The sequence below is a fragment of the Mobula birostris genome, chromosome 4 (assembly GCF_030028105.1).
Source record: "Mobula birostris isolate sMobBir1 chromosome 4, sMobBir1.hap1, whole genome shotgun sequence".
NCBI lineage: Eukaryota > Metazoa > Chordata > Chondrichthyes > Myliobatiformes > Myliobatidae > Mobula > Mobula birostris.
In genome coordinates this window covers 103143383-103154722 of record NC_092373.1, presented here as the reverse complement: position 1 = coordinate 103154722, position 11340 = coordinate 103143383, and positions in this window count along the sequence as shown.

Genomic DNA, 11340 nt, shown 5'->3' with positions numbered 1-11340 from the left:
GTCGAGTAATACAACTCTCTTATGGGGCGAGTAATACGACTCCCTTCTAGGGCGAGTAATACAACTCCCTTAAGGAATGAGTAAAGAACTCCCTTATGGGGTGAGTAATACAACTCCCTTATGGGGTTAGTAATACAACTCCCTTCTAGGGCGAGTAATACAACTCCCTTATGGAGTGAGTAATACAACTCCCTTCTGGGGCGAGTAATACAACTCTCTTATGGAATGAGTAATACAACTCCCGAATGGGGCGAGTAATACAACTCTCTTATGGGGCGAGTAATACGACTCCCTTCTAGGGCGAGTAATACAACTCCCTTAAGGAATGAGTAAAGAACTCCCTTATGGGGTGAGTAATACAACTCCCTTATGGGGTTAGTAATACAACTCCCTTCTAGGGCGAGTAATACAACTCCCTTATGGAGTGAGTAATACAACTCCCTTCTGGGGCGAGTAATACAACTCCCTTATGGAGTGAGTAATACAACTCCCTTCTGGGGCGAGTAACACAACTGCCTTAAGGAGTGAGCAATACAAATCCCGAATGGGGTGAGTAATAGAACTCCCTTCTGGGGCGAGTAATACAACTCTCTTAAGAAATGAGTAATACAACTCCCTTATGGGGCTAGTAATACAACTCCCTTAAGGAGTGAGTAATACAACTCCCGATTGGGGCGAGTAACACAACCCCCTTCTGGAGCGAATAATACAACTCCCTTAAGGAATGAGTAATACAACTCCCTAATGGGGCGAGTAATACAATTCTCTTAAAGACTGAGTAATACAACTCCCTTATGGGGCAAGTAATACAACTGCCTTAAGGGGCGAGTAATATAACTCCCTTAAGGAGTGAGTAATACAACTCCCGAATGGGGCGAGTAATACAACTCCCTTCTGGGGCTAGTAGTACAACTCCCTTAAGGAATGAGTAATACAACTCCCTTATGGGGCGAGTAATAGAACTCCCTTATGGGGCGAGTAATACAACTCCCTTATGGGGTGAGTAATACAACTCCCTTCTGGGGCTAGTAATACAACTCCCTTAAGGAATGAGTAATACAACTCCCTTATGGGGCGAGTAATACAATTCACTTAGGGGGCGGGTAATACAACACCATTCTGGGGTGAGTAATACAACTCCCTTATTGGGTGGGTAATACAACTCCCTTCTGAGGCGAGTAACACAACTGCCTTATGGATTGAGTAATACAATTCCCGAATGGGGCGAGTAATACAACTTTCTTATGGGGCGAGTAATACAACTCCCTTCTGGGGCGAGTAATACAACTCCCTTAATGAATGAGTAATATAACTCCCTTATTTAGCAAATAATACTACTGCCTTATGGGGCGAGTAATACAATTCCCTTATGGGGCTAGGAATACCACTCCCTTATGGGGCGAGTAATACAACTCCCTTAAGGAGTGAGTAATACAACTCCCGAATGGGGCGAGTAATACAACTCCCTTCTGGGGCAAGTAATACAACTCCCTTCTGGGGCGAGTAATACAACTCCCTTAAGGAATGAGTAATGAACTCCCTTATGGGGTGAGTAATACAACTCCGTTTTGCAGTGAGTAATACAACTCCCGAATGGGGCGAGTAATACAACTCTCTTATGGGTCGAGTAATACAACTCCCTTCTGGGGCGAGTAATACAACTCCCTTTTGGAGTGAGTGATACAACTCCCATATGGGTTAGTAATACCACTCCGTTATTGGGCGATTAATACAACTCCCGAATGGGGTAAGTAATACCCTTATGGGGCGAGTAATACAACTCCCTTCTGGGGCGAGTAGTACAACTCCCTTAAGGAATGAGTAACACAACTCCCTTATGGGGCTAGTAATACAACACCCTTATGGGGCGAGTAATACAACTCCCTTAAGGAGTGAGTGATACAACTCCCATATGGGGCGAGTAATACCACTCCGTTATGGGGCGATTAATACAACTCCCGAATGGGGTAAGTAATACCCTTATGGGGCGAGTAATACAACTCCCTTCTGAGGCGAGTAATACAACTCCCTTAAGGAATGAGTAATATAACTCCCGAATGGGGCGAGTAATGCAACTCTCTTATGGGGCGAGTAATACAACTCCCTTATGGGTCGAGTAATGCAACTCTCTTATGGTGCGAGTAATACAACTCCCTTATGGGGCGAGTAATACAACTCCCTTAAGGAATGAGTAATACAACTCCCGAATGGTGTGAGTAATACACCTCCCTTCTGGGGCGAGTAATACAACTCCCTTAAGGAATGAGTAAAGAACTCCCTTATGGGGTGAGTAATACAACTCCCTTATGGGGTTAGCAATACAACTCCCTTCTAGGGCGAGTAATACAACTCTCTTATGGAATGAGTAATACAACTCCCGAATGGGGCGAGTAATACAACTCTCTTATGGGGCGAGTAATACGACTCCCTTCTAGGGCGAGTAATACAACTCCCTTAAGGAATGAGTAAAGAACTCCCTTATGGGGTGAGTAATACAACTCCCTTATGGGGTTAGTAATACAACTCCCTTCTAGGGCGAGTAATACAACTCCCTTATGGAGTGAGTAATACAACTCCCTTCTGGGGCGAGTAATACAACTCCCTTATGGAGTGAGTAATACAACTCCCTTCTGGGGCGAGTAACACAACTGCCTTAAGGAGTGAGCAATACAAATCCCGAATGGGGTGAGTAATAGAACTCCCTTCTGGGGCGAGTAATACAACTCTCTTAAGAAATGAGTAATACAACTCCCTTATGGGGCTAGTAATACAACTCCCTTAAGGAGTGAGTAATACAACTCCCGATTGGGGCGAGTAACACAACCCCCTTCTGGAGCGAATAATACAACTCCCTTAAGGAATGAGTAATACAACTCCCTAATGGGGCGAGTAATACAACTCTCTTAAAGACTGAGTAATACAACTCCCTTATGGGGCAAGTAATACAACTGCCTTAAGGGGCGAGTAATATAACTCCCTTAAGGAGTGAGTAATACAACTCCCGAATGGGGCGAGTAATACAACTCCCTTCTGGGGCTAGTAGTACAACTCCCTTAAGGAATGAGTAATACAACTCCCTTATGGGGCGAGTAATAGAACTCCCTTATGGGGCGAGTAATACAACTCCCTTATGGGGTGAGTAATACAACTCCCTTCTGGGGCTAGTAATACAACTCCCTTAAGGAATGAGTAATACAACTCCCTTATGGGGCGAGTAATACAATTCACTTAGGGGGCGGGTAATACAACACCATTCTGGGGTGAGTAATACAACTCCCTTATTGGGTGGGTAATACAACTCCCTTCTGAGGCGAGTAACACAACTGCCTTATGGATTGAGTAATACAATTCCCGAATGGGGCGAGTAATACAACTTTCTTATGGGGTGAGTAATACAACTCCCTTATGGGGTTAGTAATACAACTCCCTTCTAGGGCGAGTAATACCACTCCCTTATGGAGTGAGTAATACAACTCCCTTCTGGTGCGAGTAATACAACTCCCTTATGGGGCGGGTAATACAACTCCCTTCTGCAGCGAGTAATACAACTCTCTTATGGAATGAGTAATACAACTCCCGAATGGGGCGAGTAATACAACTCTCTTATGGGGCGAGTAATACGACTCCCTTCTAGGGCGAGTAATACAACTCCCTTAAGGAATGAGTAAAGAACTCCCTTATGGGGTGAGTAATACAACTCCCTTATGGGGTTAGTAATACAACTCCCTTCTAGGGCGAGTAATACAACTCCCTTATGGAGTGAGTAATACAACTCCCTTCTGGGGCGAGTAATACAACTCCCTTATGGAGTGAGTAATACAACTCCCTTCTGGGGCGAGTAACACAACTGCCTTAAGGAGTGAGCAATACAAATCCCGAATGGGGTGAGTAATAGAACTCCCTTCTGGGGCGAGTAATACAACTCTCTTAAGAAATGAGTAATACAACTCCCTTATGGGGCTAGTAATACAACTCCCTTAAGGAGTGAGTAATACAACTCCCGATTGGGGCGAGTAACACAACCCCCTTCTGGAGCGAATAATACAACTCCCTTAAGGAATGAGTAATACAACTCCCTAATGGGGCGAGTAATACAATTCTCTTAAAGACTGAGTAATACAACTCCCTTATGGGGCAAGTAATACAACTGCCTTAAGGGGCGAGTAATATAACTCCCTTAAGGAGTGAGTAATACAACTCCCGAATGGGGCGAGTAATACAACTCCCTTCTGGGGCTAGTAGTACAACTCCCTTAAGGAATGAGTAATACAACTCCCTTATGGGGCGAGTAATAGAACTCCCTTATGGGGCGAGTAATACAACTCCCTTATGGGGTGAGTAATACAACTCCCTTCTGGGGCTAGTAATACAACTCCCTTAAGGAATGAGTAATACAACTCCCTTATGGGGCGAGTAATACAATTCACTTAGGGGGCGGGTAATACAACACCATTCTGGGGTGAGTAATACAACTCCCTTATTGGGTGGGTAATACAACTCCCTTCTGAGGCGAGTAACACAACTGCCTTATGGATTGAGTAATACAATTCCCGAATGGGGCGAGTAATACAACTTTCTTATGGGGCGAGTAATACAACTCCCTTCTGGGGCGAGTAATACAACTCCCTTAATGAATGAGTAATATAACTCCCTTATTTAGCAAATAATACTACTGCCTTATGGGGCGAGTAATACAATTCCCTTATGGGGCTAGGAATACCACTCCCTTATGGGGCGAGTAATACAACTCCCTTAAGGAGTGAGTAATACAACTCCCGAATGGGGCGAGTAATACAACTCCCTTCTGGGGCAAGTAATACAACTCCCTTCTGGGGCGAGTAATACAACTCCCTTAAGGAATGAGTAATGAACTCCCTTATGGGGTGAGTAATACAACTCCGTTTTGCAGTGAGTAATACAACTCCCGAATGGGGCGAGTAATACAACTCTCTTATGGGTCGAGTAATACAACTCCCTTCTGGTGCGAGTAATACAACTCCCTTTTGGAGTGAGTGATACAACTCCCGAATGGGGCGAGTAATACAACTCTCTTATGGGGCGAGTAATACGACTCCCTTCTGGGGCTAGTAGTACAACTCCCTTAAGGAATGAGTAATACAACTCCCTTATGGGGCGAGTAATAGAACTCCCTTATGGGGCGAGTAATACAACTCCCTTATGGGGTGAGTAATACAACTCCCTTCTGGGGCTAGTAATACAACTCCCTTAAGGAATGAGTAATACAACTCCCTTATGGGGCGAGTAATACAATTCACTTAGGGGGCGGGTAATACAACACCATTCTGGGGTGAGTAATACAACTCCCTTATTCGGTGGGTAATACAACTCCCTTCTGAGGCGAGTAACACAACTGCCTTATGGATTGAGTAATACAATTCCCGAATGGGGCGAGTAATACAACTTTCTTATGGGGTGAGTAATACAACTCCCTTATGGGGTTAGTAATACAACTCCCTTCTAGGGCGAGTAATACCACTCCCTTATGGAGTGAGTAATACAACTCCCTTCTGGTGCGAGTAATACAACTCCCTTATGGGGCGGGTAATACAACTCCCTTCTGCAGCGAGTAATACAACTCTCTTATGGAATGAGTAATACAACTCCCGAATGGGGCGAGTAATACAACTCTCTTATGGGGCGAGTAATACGACTCCCTTCTAGGGCGAGTAATACAACTCCCTTAAGGAATGAGTAAAGAACTCCCTTATGGGGTGAGTAATACAACTCCCTTATGGGGTTAGTAATACAACTCCCTTCTAGGGCGAGTAATACAACTCCCTTATGGAGTGAGTAATACAACTCCCTTCTGGGGCGAGTAATACAACTCCCTTATGGAGTGAGTAATACAACTCCCTTCTGGGGCGAGTAACACAACTGCCTTAAGGAGTGAGCAATACAAATCCCGAATGGGGTGAGTAATAGAACTCCCTTCTGGGGCGAGTAATACAACTCTCTTAAGAAATGAGTAATACAACTCCCTTATGGGGCTAGTAATACAACTCCCTTAAGGAGTGAGTAATACAACTCCCGATTGGGGCGAGTAATACAATTCTCTTAAAGACTGAGTAATACAACTCCCTTATGGGGCAAGTAATACAACTGCCTTAAGGGGCGAGTAATATAACTCCCTTAAGGAGTGAGTAATACAACTCCCGAATGGGGCGAGTAATACAACTCCCTTCTGGGGCTAGTAGTACAACTCCCTTAAGGAATGAGTAATACAACTCCCTTATGGGGCGAGTAATAGAACTCCCTTATGGGGCGAGTAATACAACTCCCTTATGGGGTGAGTAATACAACTCCCTTCTGGGGCTAGTAATACAACTCCCTTAAGGAATGAGTAATACAACTCCCTTATGGGGCGAGTAATACAATTCACTTAGGGGGCGGGTAATACAACACCATTCTGGGGTGAGTAATACAACTCCCTTATTGGGTGGGTAATACAACTCCCTTCTGAGGCGAGTAACACAACTGCCTTATGGATTGAGTAATACAATTCCCGAATGGGGCGAGTAATACAACTTTCTTATGGGGCGAGTAATACAACTCCCTTCTGGGGCGAGTAATACAACTCCCTTAATGAATGAGTAATATAACTCCCTTATTTAGCAAATAATACTACTGCCTTATGGGGCGAGTAATACAATTCCCTTATGGGGTTAGTAATACAACTCCCTTCTAGGGCGAGTAATACCACTCCCTTATGGAGTGAGTAATACAACTCCCTTCTGGTGCGAGTAATACAATTCCCTTATGGGGCTAGGAATACCACTCCCTTATGGGGCGAGTAATACAACTCCCTTAAGGAGTGAGTAATACAACTCCCGAATGGGGCGAGTAATACAACTCCCTTCTGGGGCAAGTAATACAACTCCCTTCTGGGGCGAGTAATACAACTCCCTTAAGGAATGAGTAATGAACTCCCTTATGGGGTGAGTAATACAACTCCGTTTTGCAGTGAGTAATACAACTCCCGAATGGGGCGAGTAATACAACTCTCTTATGGGTCGAGTAATACAACTCCCTTCTGGTGCGAGTAATACAACTCCCTTTTGGAGTGAGTGATACAACTCCCATATGGGTTAGTAATACCACTCCGTTATTGGGCGATTAATACAACTCCCGAATGGGGTAAGTAATACCCTTATGGGGCGAGTAATACAACTCCCTTCTGGGGCGAGTAGTACAACTCCCTTAAGGAATGAGTAACACAACTCCCTTATGGGGCTAGTAATACAACACCCTTATGGGGCGAGTAATACAACTCCCTTAAGGAGTGAGTGATACAACTCCCATATGGGGCGAGTAATACCACTCCGTTATGGGGCGATTAATACAACTCCCGAATGGGGTAAGTAATACCCTTATGGGGCGAGTAATACAACTCCCTTCTGAGGCGAGTAATACAACTCCCTTAAGGAATGAGTAATATAACTCCCGAATGGGGCGAGTAATGCAACTCTCTTATGGGGCGAGTAATACAACTCCCTTATGGGTCGAGTAATGCAACTCTCTTATGGTGCGAGTAATACAACTCCCTTATGGGGCGAGTAATACAACTCCCTTAAGGAATGAGTAATACAACTCCCGAATGGTGTGAGTAATACACCTCCCTTCTGGGGCGAGTAATACAACTCCCTTAAGGAATGAGTAAAGAACTCCCTTATGGGGTGAGTAATACAACTCCCTTATGGGGTTAGTAATACAACTCCCTTCTAGGGCGAGTAATACCACTCCCTTATGGAGTGAGTAATACAACTCCCTTTTGGTGCGAGTAATACAACTCCCTTATGGGGCGGGTAATACAACTCCCTTCTGTAGCGAGTAATACAACTCTCTTATGGAATGAGTAATACAACTCCCGAATGGGGCGAGTAATACAACTCTCTTATGGGGCGAGTAATACGACTCCCTTCTAGGGCGAGTAATACAACTCCCTTAAGGAATGAGTAAAGAACTCCCTTATGGGGTGAGTAATACAACTCCCTTATGGGGTTAGTAATACAACTCCCTTCTAGGGCGAGTAATACAACTCCCTTATGGAGTGAGTAATACAACTCCCTTTTGGTGCGAGTAATACAACTCCCTTATGGGGCTGGTAATACAACTCCCTTCTGCAGCGAGTAATACAACTCTCTTATGGAGTGAGTAATACAACTCCCGAATGGGGCAAGTAATACAACTCCCTTATGGAGTGAGTAATACAACTCCCGAATGGGGCGAGTAATACAACTCTCTTATGGGGTGAGTAATACGACTCCCTTCTAGGGCGAGTAATACTACTCCCTTAAGGAATGAGTAATACAACTCCATTATGGGGCAAGTAATACAACTGCCTTATGGGGCAAGTAATACAACTCCCTTATGGGGCGAGTAATACAACTCCCTTCTGGGACGAGTGATACAACTCCCTTATGGAGTAAGTAATACAACTCCCGAATGGGGTGAGTAATACAACTCCCTTTTGGGGCGAGTCATACAACTCCCTTTTGGAGTGAGTAATACAACTCCCGAATGGGGCAAGTAATACAACTCCCTTAAGGATTGTGAAATACAACTTCCTTCTGGGGCGAGTAATACAACTCCCTTCTGGGGTAATTGTGGGTTGCGGTGAGTCTGGGACTTCCGGGGGTAAAATGACCCAATATGTGAAAGACCTCTGTACCAACTTAGTGTTGAAGGGTTCAAGTAAACCTGCAGCAGTACATTGCTGATCAGAGAGAGCTGGAGGGAAAGGAGAGTGTCCTCCCACAGTGGTGTTACCAGTCCATGGAGATGCAGACTGAAAGGGCAGGGTGTGCTCCCAGATGGTACTTTTAACAAGTGACGCTTGTGTCTGTGTGCAGACTCAGCAGGGCAGCCAGTGGAGTCACTGGACTCAGGTTAGACTGTACGACTCAACTTCTTGTTGCTCCCACAGACCCAGTGGCGATCAAGTGTACCCAGTAACTGCGTGATTACATAGAACCTAAGAGATGAGCACCAGCCAGCCACACCAGACCTGGCTACAGTTGACGGAAACAGACCCATAGAAAACAGGCAAAAGACACCGAAAGCATGACAGAAACCCTTGAATACCACCCTAAATTGTGATGGTACTGGTACTCTGTAATGAAGGCTGGTTGCTTAAAGTAGATGATTAGTTGAATAGCGTAGAATAGAAAAGATTTTGGGGAAAATAGATGGGGAGGGATTTGAGTTAAGCAGAGACAGCAGGTTCCACAACTTCGATGGCATGACAGACTGAGAAAGATTGCACACACACCAAATGAAGGCAGTCACCCCCCCCCCCCGAATGGTCAGGCCAATGATCGACTGGACAGTTCAGAAGGGGGTGCCTCCGGGGAGAGGTCCTTGCAGTCATTCAGTTAGAGACCACCCCAACCCTTCCTGTACATTGATGAGAGGGCCTGTGAGCCTGATACATTTACCTTGCTGGTGCCCCTGGAAAGAGAGAGTTTTAGCTACCAGAGCATGAAGGAGTGAAGACAAGGAATGTGATTAAACTGCAATCGGCCAGCAGGGAAACAGCCAACAGGATTATGAATGAAGCCACATTTCTAAAGACTTGCTCAAATTTCTGGAACAATCTCTCTGCTCAGCATTCTGTAGGTAGCCATTAAGGATGCCAGGGTAGATGTAGATGGGGGGGGGGGGTGGCATTCTGAAGCAAGGCATTTCTGCTGCCCTATTTGAATGGATCCTCTTTTAGGTTGGCTTTTCCTTGTACAAATTTATTTTTGTCCAGGACTGCCAAGAGGAGGGACTGTTGGAGTGATTTTTTGGGGGTTAGCTCATGAAGAAAATAACATTAACTGACATCAACCATTAGCCTTCAGATTCTAATATGAATTGTGGATTAAATCTAAAATACAGCTCTGAACAATGGGATCCTCAGAGCCATGAACCAAGTTAACTGGAAAAACAGACAATGCTGATTTAAATTTGTTACTTGTGTGTATTTGGGTGTCTGTAATATAGGTGTGAACAGGGGGGTGGGTGTGATGGTGGAAAGATCCAGGTATTTGAAACTGCTACATTTAGTACAAAAGAAGCATTGTAAATATGGAATTGTGTTTTGAACTTTAGCCTGAATTGCCCTTTGAACTTTAGCAGATAAAATATTGTGCAGTGTTGGGCTAGACAGACCTTCTCCTCTGAAAGGGGTCACAATCTGATGCTGACTGTGTCTCATTTTGTCCAGTAACGAGACTGCTTCATGTCTACCAGTACTTCTCACTGGTGACTTTATTCATGCAACAACAAATTCATGAGTTCAACCCGGAGAAGTGTGAGGTGGTACACTTTGGAAGGACAAACTCCAAGGCAGAGTACAAAGTAAATGGCAGGATACTTGGTAGTGTGGAAGAGCAGAGGGATCTGGGGGTATATGTCCACAGATCCCTGAAAGTTGCCTCACAGGTAGATAGGGTAGTTAAGAAAGCTTATGGGGTGTTAGCTTTCATAAGTCAAGGGATAGAGTTTAAGAGTCGCGATGTAATGATGCAGCTCTATAAAACTCTGGTTAGGCCACACTTGGAGTACTGTGTCCAGTTCTGGTCACCTCACTATAGGAAGGATGTGGAAGCATTGGAAAGGGTACAGAGGAGATTTACCAGGATGCTGCCTGGTTTCGAGAGTATGCATTATGATCAGAGATCAAGGGAGCTTAGGGCTTTACTCTTTGGAGAGAAGGAGGATGAGAGGAGACATGATAGAGGTGTACAAGATAATAAGAGGAATAGATAGAGTGGATAGCCAGCGCCTCTTCCCCAAGGCAGCACTGCTCAATACAAGAGGACATGGCTTTAAAGTAAGGGGTGGGAAGTTCAAGGGGGATATTAGAGGAAGGTTTTTTACTCAGAGAGTGGTTGGTGTGTAGAATGCACTGCCTGAGTCAGTGGTGGAGGCAGATACACTGGTAAAGTTTAAGAGGCTACTAGACCGGTATATGGAGGAATTTAAGGTGGAGGGTTATATGGGAGGCAGCGTTTAAGGGTTGGCACAACATTGTGGGCCGAAGGGCCTGTACTGTGCTGTACTGTTCTATGTTCTATGTTCCATTAAACTTTATAAGGAAGAACACAATTGGAGCAAAGAAAAGTTAATTTTAGTGTAAGGTAATTAAAGTGGCCACAGTGTAGCTAAACTAGAGTGACTAGGGGTTTTCCAGTGGGTTCAAGAACTGAATGATTGAGGGGAGGTAGCTTTTCTTAAAATTGGTGGTGAGGGACTTCAGGCTTCTGTACTTCCTGCTTGATTGTAGCAGCAAAAAGATGGTATGGTGGTGGTGGTGGAATCTTTGATGACAGATGT